We start from the raw sequence: 20,905 nt of genomic DNA, 5'->3' as shown, positions 1-20,905 counted from the left end.
GATTCCCTAGATTCCCCCTTTTCCAGCGCTGTACCTCTTTTGCCAATTAACCTCAACCCTCCCCTCCTCCCGGTTTCACCTATCACCTGGTGTTTCTCCCTGCCCTCTCCCTGCCTTCTAACTCTGATACCTCCATTTTTTTCTCCAGTCCTGCTGAAGGGTCTCGGCCCAAGATGTCAACTGTACTCTTTTCCATAGATGCTGCCTGGCCTGCTGAGCTCCTCCAGCATTTTGTGTGTGTTGCTTGGATTTCCAGCATCTGTAGGTTTTCTCTTGTTTATAATGACTTTTGTAGCTGCCTTCTGTTGGTATTTGAAATCTTCCCGATTTTCTAACTTTCCACTAATTTTTGCTCTATTATATGCCCTCTCTTTGGCTTATATGTTGTCTTTGACTTCTCTTGTTAGCCATGGTTATGCCATCTTTCCTTTACAATACTTCTTCCTCTTTGGGGTGTATATATCCTGGGCCTTCCAAATTGCTTCCAGAGATTCCAGCTGTTGCTGCTCTGCCATTATCCCTGCCAGTGTTCTTTTCCAATCAACTCTGGCCAACTCCTCTCTCAAGCATCTGTAATTCCCTTTACTGTACTGTAATATTGATGCATCTGACTTTTGCTTCTCCTTCTCATATTTCAGGTTGAATTCAATCATATTATGATCACTTTTTCCCTGAGGGTTCTTTTACCTTAAACTCTTAATCAATTTTGGTTCATTGCACAGTACCCATTCCAGAATAACTGACCCTCCTAGTGGGCTCAACTACAAGCAGCTCTAAAAAGCTATCTTGTAGGCACTCTAGAAATTTCCCCTCCTGGAATCCAGCAACAACCTGATTTTCCCAATCTCTCTGTATATTAAAATCACCCATGAGTATCATAACATTGCCATTTTGGCATGCATTTTCTATCTCCCATTGTAATTTGTAGACCACATCCTTACTATTGTTTGGGGGGTCTGTATACAACTCCCATCGAGGTCTTTTTACCCTTGCAGTTCCTTGGCTCTATCCATAATGATTCAATACCTTTCAACCTTATACCACCTCTTTCTAATGATTTGATTTCATTTTTTTTTACCAACAGAGCAATGCCGCCCACTTTTCCTTCCTGCCAGTCCTTTTGATATAATGTGTATCCTTGGACATTAAGCTCCCAGCTATACTCTTCTTTCAGCCACGATTCAGTGATGCCTACAACATCATACCTACTAATCTGCGACTGTGCTGAAAGTTCATCTACCTTGTTCCGTATACAGTACTGCGCACATTCAAATAATCCATTAAACTCTCACTTCTTTAATTTCCTTCCTTTCCTCTTTGGCACCTTACACTCCCAAAAATTCTCTCAATCACCCCTACTTCATGAACTGTGAAGTGCTGTAACAAAATGCTATGTAACTTGTTACTGTATTGGAAGATCGTGCATTTAAAATCATGATTAATCTCAAGGCATGGGGCCAAATAAAACAGACAATATGTTCCTAAGGTCGCCACTCGACAGAATTTGCCTTTAGCTCTTTTGAGCATATGACTTTTCAGTTAGAATGCTCATAACACCTATCTGATTTAATTCCAGGTTAATCCCTTTTGTGTATTCCTTGATAACATTTACATAAATTGATTGATTTCTCCAGCAATATTACCTTCAGAAGCATGCTAAAGTAAAAATATGCTAAGTGTTTTCCAGAATACCATAGATCAGATGGCATTAAATTAGCAATGTCTTCAAGCATATCTCATATTGAACTGTCATGAACATTTTACCAATGGACTAATCTACAGTCTGTCCCAAACAGGCGTTTAAATTATTAATTAATAATAATACTAGGGAGATGCTTAAGAAACTAAACAGCTCAGAAGGCATTTGTGGAGAGAGAAAGCCAGTTAATATTTCAGATTAATCTCTCATAAAAAACTAAAAAAGTTAGATATCAGATTTATTTAAGTTGCAGACATTGTATTCCGAGACTTTTATAGTCTTCTAAGTTCCCGGAGGAATAAACAGAGATTTACAGGGATCCATTGGAATTCACCTCGGGAAGCAAAGGATAGGGTAAACATTTCTTTTTCATTTTTATTTTATTGGTGACATTACCTGACACCTGAGACATCCTTTTAAATTTACTGGGAGAAAGTTTAGAGGAGATATCAGAGATAGACTTTTTAAAGGACTCCCAAAGTTCCTTTGCACCTCTGATTTGTGAATTTTCAGCCCGTTTGGAAAATCTATGCTTTTATTCATTCTATCAAAGTGAATGGTCTGCCATTTCTTTGCTCATTCTCCCAATCTGTCAGAGACCTTCTGCAGGCTCAACACTATCTACCCCTACACATATCTTTGTATTGTCTGCAAACTTTGGCCTATTTTATCATGTACCTTTAAGTACCCCAAAACCCCACCCTTAATAATGGAGTCCAACATCTTCCCAGCCACTGGAGTCAAGCTAACTGGCCTATATCTACATCAACGGAACTGTAGTGGAGTGTGTATCAAGCTTCAAATTCCTTGGTGTCCACATTTCTGAGGATCTCACCTGGTCCCTGAACTCCTTCACCCGGATCAAAAAGGTGCAACAGCACCTTTATTTCCTGTGGAGCATGAAGAAAGCTCACCTCTGTCCCAGGATACTGACGGACTTTTACCGCTGTACCATTGAGAGCATACTCACCAACTGCATCTCAGCGTGGTATGGCAATTGTCCTATATCGGACCGCAAAGCACTCCAGCATGTGGTGAAAACTGCCCAGCGGATTATCGACACCCAATTGCCCACCATTGAGAACATCTACCACAAATGCTGCCTGGGCAGGGCGAAAAGCATTATCAGAGATGCATCTTACCCTAATCATGGACTTTTTACTCTCCTCCCATCTGGTAGGCACTACAGGAGCCTCTGCTCCCGCACCAGCAGACACAGGAAGAGCTTCTTCCCTGAGGCTGTGACACTGCTGAACCTCACATCACAGCGCTAAGCAGTATTGCACTCATATTGTACTGTCTCAGTACTTTTATATTTGTGTGCTGTAGCACTTTTTTTATTCACAGTTATTTTGTAAATAACACTATTCTGCATTTCTGGTCAGATGCTAAATGCATTTCATTGGCTTTGTATCTGTACTCGGCACAATGACAATAAAGTTGAATCTAATCTAATCTAATCTAATCTATTATTTCCTCTCTTCTGCCTCCCTCCCTTCTTCGAGGCCAAACTGCCTACAATACTCCGAAACTTCCCAAGTAGGTAATACTCAGACCAGCATTGATCCAAGTCTTTTAGTGCGTATCATATTTGTCACTCAGATCTACATGAGCCTCAATCGTACCTGGTTTCTTCAGCATCACTTGTCTCTCTGATCACTCAGCAGATCAGAATGTTTTGGTGTGACACAGTGGTACAACGGTTAAGACGGTGGCACAACAAGGAGAGTCACAGCTTCATAGTGCCAGAGACCCTGGTTCAATCTTGACTTGGGAAGCTGTCTGTACGGAGTCCACAGTCAGTCTAACCCTTGCCTCCTACAGTTATAACCATCGATTTTTCCTTCATCCACATGCTTAAGGGATTTTTTAAAAGTCCCTAATGTAACAGCGTCTACAACCACCCCCACTTGTCACTCTCTGGATTAAAAAGCCTGCCCCTGATATCTCCCCTCAACTTTCTCCCATTCAATTTAAAAGGATGTCCTCAGGTATTAGGTAATGTCACCAATAAAATAAAAATGAAAAAGAAATACCTACCCTATCCTTTGCTTCCTGCATAGAACATCCATTGGGTGAGTTAATCTTATCCCATTCTGAACTGGAATGGAATGGCAGGGTTATTCCTCAACAATAATATGCTGAGTGCTGGACTTCCAATGGATCCCCGTAAATCTCTGTTTATTCCTCTAGGAACGTAGAATATTTTCTATCAGTATTGTTGCCCACGGCCAAGGACAATTCCTTCCCACCCACCCTTCAGAAAGATACAGAAATACTTGCTTTCTTTGTATTCTGCTTTCTATAGTGGGAGTGTAGTCTGCAGTAAATTGGGATGGTGACCCAGCAAACCAGCTACAATCCTGTCCTGTCTGTGTACAGCTTGTTCCTTTCTCCATGGCCATTTCAAAGGTCAAAGTAATTCTATTATCACAGTACATAGGTGTCACCATATATGTACCCAGACATTCATTTTCGGGTTCCTGGGTGTACCATCTCTGAGGACCTATCCTGGGCCCAATGTATCGATCGATGTAGCTGCAAAGAAGGCATGACAGTGGCTATATTTCACAAGGAGTTTGAGGAGATTTGATACGTCACCAAAGACACTTGCAAATTAATACAGATGTACCATGGAGAGCATTCTAACTGCCTGCATCACCATCTGGTATGGGGGTGAGTTACTATGCGGGATTGAAATAAGCTGATAGGAGTTGGAAACTTAGTCAATTCCATCATGAGCATTAGCCTCTCTGTAGTATCAAAGAGATCATTAAGGAGCACTGCCTCCAAAAGATGGTGTCCATCATTAAGGACCCCCATCACCCAGGTCATGCCTTATTCTCATTGCTACCATCAGGAAGGAGATACAGAAACCAGAAGGCACACAGTCAATGATTCAGGAACAGCTTCTGCCCCTCTGCCAGCTGATTTCTAAATGGACAGTGAACCCGTGAACACTACCTCACTACTTTCTTATATTTATTTTTTGCACCACTTGTTTAACTTTACTATATAATATACACTGTGTATACTTACTGAAATTCACATTTTTTCTGTTATTATGCATTGCATTGTACCGCTGTCACAAAGTTAACACGTTTCACGACATTTACTGGTGATATGAAACCTGATTCTGATTCCAATTTTCTTGCAGGCATACTCAGTAAATCTAAGAACCGTAATAGACTCAGTGAAAGACCACCCCCGACAGGGCAGACAAACAATCAGTGTGCAAAAGACAACACAAGGAATAAAGAAATAATAATATCAAGTAAAGAAACAACAAATATCCAAAACATGAGATAAAGAGTCCTTGAAAGTGAGTCCACAGGTTGTAGGAACAGTTTAGTGATGGGGTCAAGGGAAGTTGAGTGAAGTTATCCCATTTGGCCATTTGGTCTTTCTTCAGGTATTCTGACTATCTCCAGTGTCCCAAGGTTCCACTTATAGAGTGGATTTGAATAGACTCGATTTGTAGCTTATTGGCACAAAAAAAAATCAAGGGAGAGTTAATGAAACTGGGAAATAAGGAAATGGGGAATAGAAATTATGATTTTCTTCCCTTGGGAGCCAGCATGGACCAGGGACAAATTATAACACAAATGGTGTGAATGGGTTAATTGTGTTTAGAGTCGTAGTCACCCAGGATGTGCCCTCTTCATATAGTTACCTTTAGAAAGGAGGTACAGAAACCTGAAGGCACACACTCAGCAACTCAGGAACAGCTTCTTTCCCTCTGCCATCCGATTCCTAAATGGACATTGAACTCATGAACATTACCTCACTATTTTTTAATTTCTGTTTTTTTGCACTACTTATTGTAACTTAACTATTTAATGGACGTATATATACTTAAATGTAACTCAGATTTTTGTCTTTATACTAATTTATCATGTATTGTATTGCACTGCTGCCTTACAGTTAACAAATTTCACCACGTATGCCAGTGATATGAAATCTGATTCAGATTCATGGGGTAATAAACCACAGAAACAGGCCCTTCAGCCCCTCTATTCCAAGCCAAACTGTTACTTATTTTATTTAGTGATACAGTGCGGAGTAGGTCTTTCTGGTCCTTCAAGCTGTGCCACCCCAGGCATCCCTGACAACCCTAATTTAACCCTAATCTAATCACAGGACTATTTACAATGACCAGTTAACTTACTCGGTACATCTTTGGACAGTGAGAGGAAACCGGAGCAGCTGGAGAAAACCCAGGCATTCCACAGGACGGATGTACAGAAGACCCCAGAATTGAACTCCAGGCTCTGATGCCCTGAGTTGTAATAACTTTGTGCTAATTGCTACGCCACTGCGGCACCCTTAGTCTGCCTGGTTCCATCGAGCTGTACCTGGACCACAGTCCCTCTGTAACTCTCCCATCCAGCACACTCATCCACATTTCTAAATTAAATCAAACCACTTCCACTGACAGCTCGTTCTACACTCACATCACACTCTGAATGAAGAATTCTCCCTCAGGCTCCCCTTAAACAATTCACCTTTCACCATTAACCAATTACCTCCAGTTCTAGTCCCACCCAACCTCAGTGGAATAAGACTGCTGACATTTACTTTCTCCATACCCCTCATAACTTTGTATAACTCTGTGAAATCTCCCCTCATTCTCCTGAACTCCAGGAAATAAAACCCAAACCTATTCAATATTTCCCTATAGCTCAGGTCCTCAAGTCCCAACAATATCCTTGTAAATTTTCTCTGCGTGCTTTCAATCTGATTGATATCTTTCCTGTAGATAGGTGACCAGAACTGCACACGATACTCCAAATTTATCATCACTAGTGTCTTATCAAATCACCAATGTTTTACACAAGTTTCCGTGGTTAATATTTCCCAGTGACCAAAACAAAAATCAACATTCCCCCTTTTCTTAGGCTTTACCAGGCCTCTGGCTTCATTTGCTTCTTCACCTGAGGCTCAGCAGCTTCCTCCAGCAGCTTGACTATAGAAACACAGAAATACTCATAAAAAGTTGTGGACACAGCCCTGTCCATCACGGGGAAAGTCCTCCCCACCACTGAGCAAATCTATAAGGAGCACAGTCACAACAAAAAGGTATCCAACAAGAAGCCCCAACATCCAGGTTGTGCTGTCTTCTCACTGCTGTTGTCAGGAGCCTCAGGTCCCACATGGCCAAGTTCAGGAACAGTTAGTACCCTTCAACCATCAACTTGTTTGTATTTGAACACTATGTCTTCTTTCACATGTTGCCTGTTTGTCTGCCTTCGAGTGTAGTTTTTCATTGATTCCATGTTTTTGTTCTGCTGTGAATGCCTGCAAGAAAGTAAATCTTAAGGATAGTAAACAGGTACTTTGACAAGAAATTAACTTTGAATTTTTGACTTGCGTGGGAATAAATTGCCCCACAGTGCCCGAAACCCAGTTTTTGTGAGTGTGAAGTTGCACATTCTTTTTGCACCTCCCACACCACAATGATTCATGGGTCGATAGGTTAATTGATGGGTGTAAATTGCCCCAAGTGTACGGGTGAATGATAGAACATGGGAGAAGTTGATAGAATGTTGGGGTAGTGAGATTGATGCTGTGTGTATAGTCAGTGTGGTCATGGTGAACAGGAGGGACCTTTTCTGAGCTATTTCTCTTCATGTCGAGAAGGTATGTCTAACTTGTAGAACACCCAGGAAGGGAAAAAGACTAGGTTTGTTTTTGTATCTGTTATCCAAGATCACAATGGCATTTCATGCCTGGAGTTGAGGACCTGAGTTATAGGGAGGGGTTGATAGGTTAGGACTTTATTTCCTAGAGTGTAGCAGAATGAGAGATTTGATAGAGCTATACAAAATTATGAGGGGTAGTGATAGGGCAAATGCAAGCGGGCATTTTCTGCAGAGGTTGGATGAGACAAGAATTGACGTGACGGGTTAAGGGTGAAAGGTGAAATGTTTCAGGGGAACATGAGGGGGAACTTCTTCACTCAGAGGGTGGTGAGAGTGTGGAATGAACTGCCAGGAGAAGTGGTGGATGCAGGTTTGATTTCAACATTTAGGAGACATTTGGATAGGTATAAGGATGAGAGGGGTGTGGACAGCTGTGGTCTGGGTGGATGTTGATGGGACTAGGCAGGATAATACTTTGTTGTGGACTAGATGGGCTGAGGGCCTATTTCTGTGCTGTAGTGTTCTATAACTCTATGAACCTATTTTCTTTTCTTGCTTTCCTATTCACAAATTTTTTCATTTATCCGCTTAGAATTTTAATAAATGACTTTTAGAGTTGTGCATTTCTTCTCGCAGTAAATTACGGTCTATAATTTGGAAAGAAAATGTTGGTTATAATTCCCTTTGCACCTTTACCTGAATAATTTATGTATAGTACACAGAAAGTGAAAGCATTCTCAACAGAAATCTTCGGGGCACATCTGCCTGTCTGAGGAACATCCACTTAGTCCGTCTGCCTCACTCTCTCTGCCTTGAACTCACTATCTGGGTCACTGCATTGCTTTTAATAACATAGGTTTCAGCCTTAACAAGTTCTATGCCACATTATCAAATGAACCTCAGTCATCTGGTTCTCTTTCTTATTCTGCTTAGAAAGTTTCAATTAAACTAGTCATGCATGTCAAACCCAAGTTGACTTTGTCTCATTAGCCCTTCTTTAGTAAGTGCTCCTGATTTCTGTCCTCATTATGGTTTGAGTTGCTTTGTAAACTGCTGATGTGAGTCTAACAGTTCTATATTTGCTTTTGTTTATCCCTCTTCCCACTGTTCTATATTGCCAGCCTCTGGGACCTAAGCAAATTAGTAGAATACCAGGATAGTGTTATCCCTTGATGAAATATTATCATCTGAATGTCCTCTGTTGTTGCTGTCTTCTTGGTAATTGGTTTATTATGGTCACATAAACTTTGCTTTGCACACCATCCATGCAATCATTTCATCACATCAGTACATTGAGATAGTACAAGTACAAGGGAAAATTATAGTCACAGTTACAAAGGGAGTGCCATGCAAGTGGACTATATGGTACAAGAACATGACAAAGTAGACTGGGAGATCAATAGTCCACCTGATCACAGGAAAAGGGTTATTCAATAGTTTCATAACAGTGGGATAGAAGCTGTCCTTCAGCCTGGTGGTATGTGCTTTCAGGCTTTTGTACCTTCTACCAAATGGGAGGAGGGAGAGGAAAGAATGTACCAGGTAGGAGGAACCTTTGATTACATTGACTGATTTTCCAAGGCAACGAGAAGTGTAGAAAGAGTCTATTGAGGGGAGGCTTTTTTATGTGATGAGCGAGCTCTTTTATGAGAGAGTCCACAACCCTCTGCTTCCTCTTATAATCACACGTAGAGGAACTTCCATTCCAAGCTCATTTATCAGATTGGATGGCTTTCAGTGGCCCATCTATAAAAACTGGTGATGGTCAAAGCAGATATATTTAATTTCCTTGGCCTTCTGAGAAACCAGAAACAGTTTTCTTGGCCATGGTGTCTACATGATTGGACTAGGACAAACAACGTCACAGCATAATTATTAATTGAACTTTAGCTTCAAAGAGCATGTCCGACCTTTTTGGAGGAGAGCAACAGACCAATGGTTTCAAAGAGAGAGAAAGAGAGTTTCGCACACATCGGGGAGAAGAGTTTAAAAAAGGAGCATTTCACAGGGCTCAGCGCAATAGCAGTGGACCAATGGATTTGCAGAGGCGGGGAGAGAGAGACAGCGCTTCACATAGGTTGGAGAAAAGAATTCTTAAAAAAAAGAATTTCATGGGGTTCAGTGCATTATTGGTGGACCAATAGATAAGCAATTCATTAGCAGAAGCAAATGAAAGTAAAGCAGAGTCAATGCAGAGTGTCCATTGTGTGAGTGGACCAGTGTAGGAGTGGGAACTTGCGGCTTTGGTGAGGAGGCACAGGTAAGCAGCAGGCAAGGCTTTTGTAGTGGTTGAATAAAAAGTCACTAAATTACAGTTAATTAAACAAAGGGATGATCAGGTGATCTGCTGTAGTTTCATGATGTGGGAGCTGGTGGACCCCATTGTGACTCCCGGTGACCACATTTGCAACAAGTGTTGGCTGCTCGAGGAATTCAGGCTCAAGGTTGATGACCTGGAATCTGAGCTTCAAACACTGCGGCACTTTGGGGAGGGGGAGAGTTACCTGGATTCTCTGCTTCAAGGGTAGTCACACCCATTAGATTAGCTGCCTCAAATTCAGTCTGTGGTCAGGGGCAAAAGGGTGTGACTGCAAGTGAGGTGGGTAGTGGGATGCAAGAAAATGCTGGAGGAGCCTCAGCCCTTGAGCTTGTCCAACAGGTCTGAGATTCTTGCTCCCTGTGCGGATGAGAGTGGGGGCTGTAGGAAGGATCAGCAACCTAACTGTGGCACCGCAGTTCAAGGAACCATTCAAGAGGGGGAGAGAAGAGAAATGTAGTGATAATTGGGGATAGTATAGTCAGGGGAATAGACAGAGGTCTCTGTCGTGAGGGTAGAACAACCCAAAGACTGTGTTGCCTGCCTGGTGCCCGGGATCAGGACATCTTGTCTGACTGCAGAGGAATTTGCAATGGGAGGGGAAAGATCCAGTTGTCGTGATCAATGTGGGTACCAACGACATAGGTAGAATGAGAGGGAATGTGAGCAGCTAGGGACTAAATTAAAAAGCAGAACCAAAAAGGTGGTAATCTCTGGATTACTACCTGAGCCACGTGCAAATGGCATAGGGTCAAGAAGATTAGAGAGTTAAATTTGTGGCTCAAGGATTGATGTGGGAGAAGTGAGTTTGAATTTGTGGGAAACTGGTACCAGTATTGGGGAAGGAAGGAGCTGTTCCAATAGGACAGGCTCCACCTGAACCGTGATGGGATCTGGATCCTAGTGAATCACACAACTAGGCCTGTGGATAGAGATTCAAACTAAATGGCAGGGGTTGGTTTCAACAGAGTAGAGAAGAATGGATAAAGTAAAAAAGCAAAGTGTGTATAAAGATAAAGAAAAAACAAAAGATAAAAAAGATTAATGTAAGAGTGGAGTGAAGAAAAGACAAATGTAAAAGAGTAAAATATTACAAGATTTTAAAAACATAATGAGTCTAAGAGCACTTTATTTGAACGCCCGTAGTATTCGAAACAAGCTCAGTGAACTTGTGGCACAAATCAGTTCAAAGGGGTATGATTTAGTGGCCATTACAGAAACATGGTTGCAGGGTGGAGAGAATTGGGAATTAAATTCCAAGGATATCAGAAAGGTAAGCGGGGGTGGGGTAGTGCTCTTAATTAAAGGTGAGATCAGGGTGATAGTGAGAGATGATCTAGGATCTAAGGAGCAGAACGCTGAATCTATCAGGGTAGAAATTAGGAATAGTAAAGGGAAAAAATCACTGGTGGGAGTTATCTATCGGCCACCAAATAATAACATTACAGTGGCACAGGCAATAAACAAAGAAATATCTGAGGCATGTAAGAATGGAACAGCAGTTATCATGGGGGACTTCAACTTGTACATAGATTGGGTGAATCAAGTTGGTTGAGGCAGTCTTGAGGAGGACTTCATAGAATGCATCCGTGAAGGCTGTCTTGAACAGCATGTTATGCAACCTACAAGGGATCTTAGATCTGGTCCTGTGCAATGAGACAGGAAAAATTAGTGATCTTATAGTTGGGGATCCTCTTGGAAAGAGTAATATGATTGAATTTCTCATACAAATGGTGCGTGCAATGGTTTGATCTAAAGCCAGTGTATTATGCCTAAACAATGGAGACTAAAATGGGATGAGGGAGGATTTGGCTAGTGTAGACTGGGAACAGAGATGGGAAGGTTGAGGAACAATGGAAGACTTTCAAAGAGATTTTTCACGGTGCTAAACAAAAGTATATTCCAGTTAAAAGCAAGGACAGTAAGGGTGGGGAGAGCCAGCCTTGGATAACTAAGGAAATAAAAAGAGGCATCAAACTAAAAGCTTGTGCATACAAAGTCACCAAGAGTAGTGGGAATCTGGAAGATTGGAAAAACTTAGAAAAGCAACAAAGACTCACTAAGTGAACAATAAAGGAAGGGAAACTAGATGATGAAAATAAACTAGCACAAAATATAAAAGCTAGTAGAAAAAGCATTTATAATTACACAAAGTGGAAAAGGGTGGCTAAAGTGAATGTAGGTCCCTTGGAAGATGAGAAGGGGAATTGATATTGGGTAATAAGGAAATGGCAGAGGCTTTGAATGACTATATTGTGTCAGTCTTCACGGTAGAGGACGTTTCTAACATGCCAAGAGAGATGTTATGGATGGGACGGGAGGTGAGGACCTCAGTACAATAGCTATCACTAAAGAGCTAGCGCTGAGCAAACTTGTGGGCCTGAAGATAGATAAGTTCCCTGGTCCTGATGGAAAGAAATGGCAGAAGTTATAGTAGAGGCTTTGGTGATAATTTACCAAAATTCTCTGGACTCTGGGCAGGTCCCAGCAGATTGAAAGATGGTAAATGTCACACCATTGTTCAAAAGAGGATGTAGACAAAAGGCAGGTAACTATAGGCCGGTTAGCTTAACATCTGTAGTTGGAAAAATGCTTGAAGCGATCATTATAGAAGAAATAGCGAGTCATCTGGAAAGAAATGGATCCATCAGGCAGATGCAGTGTGGATTCAGCAAAGGCAGGTCCTGTTTGACAAACTTACTGGAGTTCTTTAAGGATATAACGTACACAGTGGATAGAGGGGAACAGATGGACGTTATCTACTTGGATTTCTAGAAGGCATTTCATAAGGTGCCACATTAAAGACATCCATAAGATAAGGATGCATAGAGTTAAAGGTGAAGTATTAGCAAGGATAGAGGATTAGTTAACTAATAGAAAGCAGAGAGTTGGGATACATGGGTGTTGCTGGTTAAAGAAGAGATTAACGCAATAGAAAGGAAGGACATAAGCCGGGAAGATGTGGAATCGATATGGGTAGAGCTGCGTAACACTAAGGGGCAGAAGACGCTGGTGGGAGTTGTGTACAGGCCACCTAACAGTAGTAGTGAGGTCGGAGATGGTATTAAACAGGAAATTAGAAATGTGTGCAATAAAGGAACAGCAGTTATAATGGGTGACTTCAATCTACATGTAGACTGGGTGAACCAAATTGGTAAAGGTGCTGAGGAAGAGGATTTCTTGGAATGTATGCGGGATGGTTTTTTGAACCAACATGTCGAGGAACCAACTAGAGAGCAGGCTATTCTGGACTGGGTTTTGAGCAATGAGGAAGGGTTAATTAGCGATCTTGTCGTGAGAGGCCCCTTGGGTAAGAGTGACCATAATATGGTGGAATTCTTCATTAATATGGAGAGTGACATAGTTAATTCAGAAACAAAGGTTCTGAACTTAAAGAAGGGGAACTTTGAAGGTATGAGACGTGAATTAGCTAAGATAGACTGGCAAATGACACTTAAAGGATTGACGGTGGATATGCAATGGCAAGCATTTAAAGGTTGCATGGATGAACTACAACAATTGTTCATCCCAGTTTGGCAAAAGAATAAATCGAGGAAGGTAGTGCACCCGTGGCTGACAAGAGAAATTAGGGATAGTATCAATTCCAAAGAAGTAGCATACAAATTAGCCAGAGAAAGTGGCTCACCTGAGGACTGGGAGGAATTCAGAGTTCATCAGAGGAGGACAAAGGGCTTAATTAGGAAGGGGAAAAAAGATTATGAGAGAAAACTGGCAGAGAACATAAAAACGGACTGTAAAAGCTTTTATAGATATGTAAAAAGGAAAAGACTGGTAAAGACAAATGTAGGTCCCCTGCAGACAGAAACAGGTGAATTGATTATGGGGAGCAAGGACATGGCAGACCAATAGAATAATTACTTTGGTTCTGTCTTCACTAAGGAGGACATAAATAATCTTCCAGAAATAGTAAGGGACAGAGGGTCCAGTGAGATGAAGGAACTGAGTGAAATACATGTTAGTAGGGAAGTGGTGTTAGGTAAATTGAAGGGATTGAAGGCAGATAAATCCCCAGGGCCAGATGGTCTGCATCCTAGAGTGCTTAAGGAAGTAGCCCAAGAAATAGTGTATGCATTAGTGATAATTTTTCAAAACTCGTTAGATTCTGGACTAGTTCCTGAGGATTGGAGGGTGGCTAATGTAACCCCAATTTTTAAAAAAGGAGGGAGAGAGAAACCGGGAAATTATAGACCGGTTAGCCTAACGTCGGTGGTGGGGAAACTGCTGGAGTCAGTTATCAAGTATGTGATAACAGCACATTTGGAAAGCGGAGAAATGATCGGACAAAGTCAGCATGGATTTGTGAAAGGAAAATCATGTCTGACGAATCTCATAGAATTTTTTGAGGATGTAACTAGTAGAGTGGATAGGGGAGAACCAGTGGATGTGGTATATTTGGATTTTCAAAAGGCTTTTGACAAGGTCCCACACAGGAGATTAGTGTGCAAACTTAAAGCACACGGTATTGGGGGTAAGGTATTGGTGTGGGTGGAGAATTGGTTAGCAGACAGGAAGCAAAGAGTGGGAATAAACGGGACCTTTTCAGAATGGCAGGCGGTGACTAGTGGGGTACCGCAAGGCTCAGTGCTGGGACCCCAGTTGTTTACAATATATATTAATGACTTGGATGAGGGAATTAAATGCAGCATCTCCAAGTTTGCGGATGACACGAAGCTTGGCGGCAGTGTTAGCAGTGAGGAGGATGCTAAGAGGATGCAGGGTGACTTGGATAGGTTGGGTGAGTGGGCAAACTCATGGCAGATGCAATTTAATGTGGATAAATGTGAAGTTATCCACTTTGGTGGCAAAAATAGGAAAACAGATTATTATCTGAATGGTGGCCGATTAGGAAAAGGGGAGGTGCAACGAGACCTGGGTGTCATTATACACCAGTCATTGAAAGTGGGCATGCAGGTACAGCAGGCGGTGAAAAAGGCGAATGGTATGCTGGCATTTATAGCGAGAGGATTCGAGTACAGGAGCAGGGAGGTACTACTGCAGTTGTACAAGGCCTTGGTGAGACCACACCTGGAGTATTGTGTGCAGTTTTGGTCCCCTAAACTGAGGAAAGACATCTTTGCCATAGAGGGAGTACAAAGAAGGTTCACTAGATTGATTCCTGGGACGGCAGGACTTTCATATGAAGAAAGACTGGATGAACTGGGCTTGTACTCGTTGGAATTTAGAAGATTGAGGGGGGATCTGATTGAAACGTATAAGATCCTAAAGGGATTGGACAGGCTAGATGCAGGAAGATTGTTCCCGACGTTGGGGAAGTCCAGAACGAGGGGTCACAGTTTGAGGATAGAGGGGAAGCCTTTTAGGACCGAGATTAGGAAAAACTTCTTCACACAGAGAGTGGTGAATCTGTGGAATTCTCTGCCACAGCAAACTGTTGAGGCCAGTTCATTGGCTATGTTTAAGAGGGAGTTAGATATGGCCCTTGTGGCTACAGGGGTCAGGGGGTATGGAGGGAAGGCTGGGGCGGGGTTCTGAGTTGGATGATCAGCCATGATCATAATAAATGGCGGTGCAGACTCGAAGGGCCGAATGGCCTACTCCTGCACCTATTTTCTATGTTTCTATGTTTCTAACTCTGGTTGACAACTAGTGGTGAGCGGTGTGCGGCAGGGGTCAGTGCTGGGCCTGCAATTGTTCACGATAAACATTAACGATCTGGAAGAGGGGACTGAGTGTAGTATATCTAAGTTTGCCTGTGATATTAAATTAAGTGGAAAAGCAAATTGTGCAGATGGAGAGTCTGCAGGGAGATATAGATAGGTTAAGTGAGTGGGCAAGGGTCTTGCAGATGGAGTACAATATTGGTAAATACGAGGTCATCCATTTTGGAAGGAAAAATGAAAGAGCAGATTATTATTTAAATGGTAAAAGATTGCAGTATGCTGCTGTGCAGAAGGACTTGGGAGCGTTTGTGCATGAATCACAAAAGGTTGGTTTGCGATTGCAGCAGGCTATCAAGAAGACAAATGAAATATTGGCATTCATTGCTAAGGGATTGAATTTAAGAGCAGGGAGGTTATGCTGCAACTATACAGGGTACTGGTGAGGCCGCACCTGGAGTACTGTGTACAGTTCTGGTCTCCTTACTTGAAGGGGGATATACTAGTTTGGAGGTAGCACAGAGGAAGATAACCAGGTTGATTCCAGAGGTGAGGGGATTAGACTATGAGGAGAGATTGAGTCGCCTGGGATTGTACTCACTGGAATTCAGAAGAATGAGAGAAGATCTTATAGAAACATATAAAATTATGAAAGTGATGGATAAGAAAAAGGTATGAACATTGTTTCCACTGGTAGGTGAGACTAGAACTAGGGGACATAGCCTCAAGATTCGGGGGAGTGGATTGAGAATGGAGATGAGGAGGAACTGCTTTTCCCAGAGAGTGGTGAATCTGTGGAATTCTCTGCCCAATGAAGCAGTGGAGGCTACCTCAGTAAGTATATTTAAGGCAAGGTTGGATAGATTTTTGTCTAGTAGGGGAATTAAGGGTTATGGGGAAAAGGCAGGTAGGTGGAGATGAGTCCATGGCCAGATCAGCCATGATCTTATGAAATGGCGGAGAAGCTGAATAGGCCAGATGGTCTACTCCTGCTCCTATTTCTTATATTCTTATGATTTCTCCATTGAATTGTACTGATGTGACATATTGGCCCATTGTTCGAGCAGGGTCACTGTATGCACAGATGTGTGGATCTATCACTATGCACACTCAGCTCCAATGAATGGGATGGAAGATGAGAATTCTCTGCTATCCACCTTGTAGTACAACATATGACATGGGTTTAATTGCCACTCAGTATGGCCACAATGCTTACATGGCAAAACAACCCCTGTTCTGCCTGTATCCGCTGCTCTCTGGGAGCACCAAGCAACTTTTGAATATTGGAAACAATCTTACATTTAAATCAAGTTAAGCATTTACTCTGATCAATTATAATACTTCTGAAAAGTGAAGGAGTGAGGGAATCAGCATGAATATAAACCACACATTAAAAGGTCACTGCCAGTGGTACAGTCATCCTTAATTCCATCAACAATAATGGAAAATACGTGCCTGATCTCCCGAGTCTCAGACAAAACTAAAGGGAATGTAGATGACAGAGTTAGATATTTGTTTATTTAAGATGCATAATACATTAAAGAAAAGAAAATGGTTGTCAGCTCCAGGCTTGTTTCTCTGCATGAGTAATATATTGGTGTCCATGTGAAGCCTGGCTAAAGGTAAATCCCTGTTAACAAGTTACTACTGTGTTCTATTATTGAGTAGTCTTTGAAAGAGGCACCATGTGAACAAGAAAAGGGGCACAGAAATAAGATCAGCTGTATTCTTGCAAGTAGAGAATCTTTATACTCATAATACAGATCACAATTCAATACAAGGGATCAGGGTTTGGCTTAGATCAGTTATTGATCTGTGCTTCAGTTACATTCCCTACCCTAGCTCACTACTCTTTCGTGTTTCTTTCATAGTCCAGGACAGATACTGTGAGAAAGGTGCCAGAATAGGGACAGTGCTGTCATGAAGGATACCACACACCCTGCTCATGGACTGTTGTCCCACTCTCATCAGAGTGGAGGCTATGTAGCATCGGAGGACCGGACTCAAAAACAGTTACTTTCCCCAAGCAGTAAGGCCGATCGGCACCTCCACCCACTAACTCCACCACTACTTTATTATTTCCCATCAGCCACCTTATGTTCAGCCTAATGTCATTTTATGGCAGGAGCTTCCAACTTTTTTTATGCCATGGACCCTTACCATTAACGGAGTGGTCCGTGGACCCCAGGCTGGGAACCCCTGCTTTATGGACATACAATCAATCTACATAAATAAACTATATGAGGTAGTATTTATACGTATGGTGTGTTTTTTTATTATTATTATGTTTTTTTTGTGCTACATTGAATTCAGAGTATCAAATATTTTGTTCTCATTACGCTTGGGTACGGGAAATGGCATCAATCCATCTTGAATACTTGAATCTTGAATTCAAGCATTCTGCGTAGTGAAGCTCAACAAATGGAAAACTTCCTTCGTAATGTCTTATGTCATGAAACACATTCTCTTTTCCTTTGAAATGGCCAGGATCTATTTTGTATTTGATCCTCCCATTAATCAAAATGGTTTCTCCACATTATGGATCATTCTGTATGTGTACTTGATAACAGTACAAATGTGACTCTCAAGAGAAAATTGGATAAATATTGAGAGACCAAAAAGTTGCATCATTTTGGTTTTGAAGGTGGATTGCTCTGCATAAAGTAGGCACTGACTCATTAAGCAGAATGATCACTTTAATAAATATTTTACAACTCTATCATTCCTTTCACCTTCTATAATCTAGAATTTATCATCAAAAAGGCACTTCCTTCACTGAAAATTGGTCAACAGTATATCAATGGGGTGCTTTTAAGATGGCTCCTCGTGCAAGCATCTTCAATGGAAATCATCAAATATTCCCCTTTTAGACGACTACAGCTGAAATCCACTAGGTACATCCATGGACAATACAGTAAGTAACATCGTTCTTTTTTAAATCTATTGCTACTCAAAGTTGACGAATCTCGAATGGACTCTGGTTGCTATGCGTGTCCCCTGTAAAACAGCGAAAGAGAGGATGCTGACCTGGTTTCAAATTTCAATTAAATAAATGTGGCTTTCTACTCCCAATACTCACTATCCTGCAGGCAAACACGCAGTCTCTGGTAAACAAAATCAAAGATCTCAGAGCAAGGTTGCAGCACCGGAAGGACATTAAGAGCTGTTGTGTTTTTTGTTTTACGGAGACTTGGATGTCCCCGCCATTCTGGATGCAGTGATACAGCTCGATGGCTTCACACTTCACCAGCAAGGTAGAACTGCTGAGTCTTTCAAAGGCAGAAGAGGTGGAGTATGCTTTATGATCAACTCCTTGTGGTGTACAAATATTGTGGTGCTATCCCGGTCCTGCTCACCTGACCTGGAGCATCTCACAATCAAATGATCATTTTATCTGCTGTGGGAGTTTTCAGTGATCAGCTTGAGAGCAGTGTAGATCCCACCTCAGGCCAGTGTCAAACAGGCTCCAGACAAACTAAGTGACATAATCTACAGGCATGAAACAGTGCACCCTGATGCCCTCCCCATTGATTTGAAGGACTTTAACCAGACCAGCTTGAAAAAATCTCTAAACGATGATTATCAACATATCACTTGTGGAACCAGAGGAGACAACACACTAGGCCTCTGTGATACAACCATCAAGAACGTTTACAATGCCATCTCATGCCCACACTTTGGAAAGTCTGATCACCTGGTTGTACTTCTACTCCCTGAAGACTGAGGACTGCAGCACCAGTCGTGAGGATGAAGAAGCTTTGGACAAGGGAGGTGGAGAAGCGCTTACAGGATTGCTTTGTGCCGGTGGACTGGACTGTATTCAGGGATTCATCTTCGAATCTGAATGAATACACCACAGCTGTCACTGACTTCATGAGGGTGTGTCTATAAAAACATACAATATATACACGAATCAAAAGCCATGGTTGAACTGGGAGATTCGTAGTCTGCTGAGGGCCAGATCTGTGGCATTCAAGTCTGGTGATCCAGGACTATGCAAGAAGGACAGGTATGATTTACAGAGGGTTATCTCAAAAACAAAGCAACAATTCTGCATGATGTCAGAGATGGAATCAGATGCATGTTGACACTGGTAGGGTTTGCAGGCCATTGCTTCCTACAAAGTGAAGCCTAATATTATAAATGGCAAAGATGCTTCTCCCAGATGAGCTCAACGTCTTTTACGCATGCTTTGAAAGGGAGAATAAAACTATAGCCATGAGGATCCTTGCAGCACTTGGTGATGCTATGATCTCTGTCTTGGAGGCCAGCATCAGACTATCTTTCAAGAGGGTGAGCCCTTGCAAGGTGACAGGCCCCAATGGAATACCTGGTAAGGCTCTGAAAATTTGTGCTAATCAACCAACTGGCTGGGGTGTCCAAAGACATTTTTCAGTCCTTCACTGATATAGTCAGAAGTTCCTATCAGCAATTATATTAGTACTTAAGAAGAGCAATGTGAGGTGCCTAAACCTAGGCCTTTGTACTTCCCTCTGCAACTAGATCCTCAGCTTCCTCACTGGAAGACCACAATCTGTGCAGATTGGAAGTAACATCTCCACCCCGCTAACAATCAACGCTGGCGCACCTCAAGGATGTTTGCTTCACCCACTGCTCTACTCTTTCTACACCCATGAATGTGTGGCTAGGCACAGCTCAAATGCCTTCTATAGATTTTCCAGTATCACAACTATTATTGGCAGAATTTCCGATGGTCAGGAGAAGGCATACAGGAGTGAGTTATATCAGCTAGTGGAGTGGTGTCGCAGCAACGATCTTGCACTGAACATCGGCAAGACCAAAGAGCTGATTGTGGACTTCAGGAAGGGTAAGACAAGGGAACAGACACCAGTCCTCATTGAGGGATCAGAAGTGGAAAGAGTGAGCAATTTCCAGTTCCCGGGTGTCAACATCTCTGAGGATCTATCCTGGGCCCAACAATCAATGCAGTTACAAAGAAGGAATGACAGCAACCATATTTTATTAGGAGTTTGAGGTGTTTAGTATTTCAAATTTCTACAGATGTAGTGTAGAGAGAATATAATTGGCTGCATCACTGTCTGGTATAGGGATACTACTGCACAGGATCAAAGAAAGCTGCAGAAAGTTGTGAGCTCAGTTAGCTCCATCATGGGCACTAGCCTCCCACCATCCAGGACATTTTCAAGGAGCAATGCATCAAAAAAGGTGATGTCCATCACTGAGGACCCCATCACCCGGGGCTTGCTTTACCACAGAAATATACTGTAAAGACATAACAATCAAGTCACAGAATAAATAAATAGTGCAAAGAAGGGAATAATGAGGAGATGTTAACACCCAGGAACCTAAAGCTGCTCATCATTTCCACCACTGCACTCTCAATAAGGACTGGTGTGTGTTCCCTCGACTTCCCTTTCCTGAAGTCCACAGTCAATTCCTTAGTCTGGCTGACAATGAATATGAGGTCATCATTAATGAAACTTTTTACTTATTCTACATTCATTTAAATTTGTCAGTCTAAATCCTGATTGATCTGTCAATGGGGACTCATATACTTGAAGAAATTTCCTAGAATTCTCTGACCTGTTTCATCTCATCTTGTTTGTAACCATGTGCTGTCGCTGAT

Source organism: Mobula hypostoma, chromosome 9 (assembly GCF_963921235.1).
Source record: "Mobula hypostoma chromosome 9, sMobHyp1.1, whole genome shotgun sequence".
Taxonomy (NCBI): domain Eukaryota; kingdom Metazoa; phylum Chordata; class Chondrichthyes; order Myliobatiformes; family Myliobatidae; genus Mobula; species Mobula hypostoma.
The sequence above is the reverse complement of the archived record's forward strand: the minus strand, read 5'-3'. Positions refer to the sequence as shown.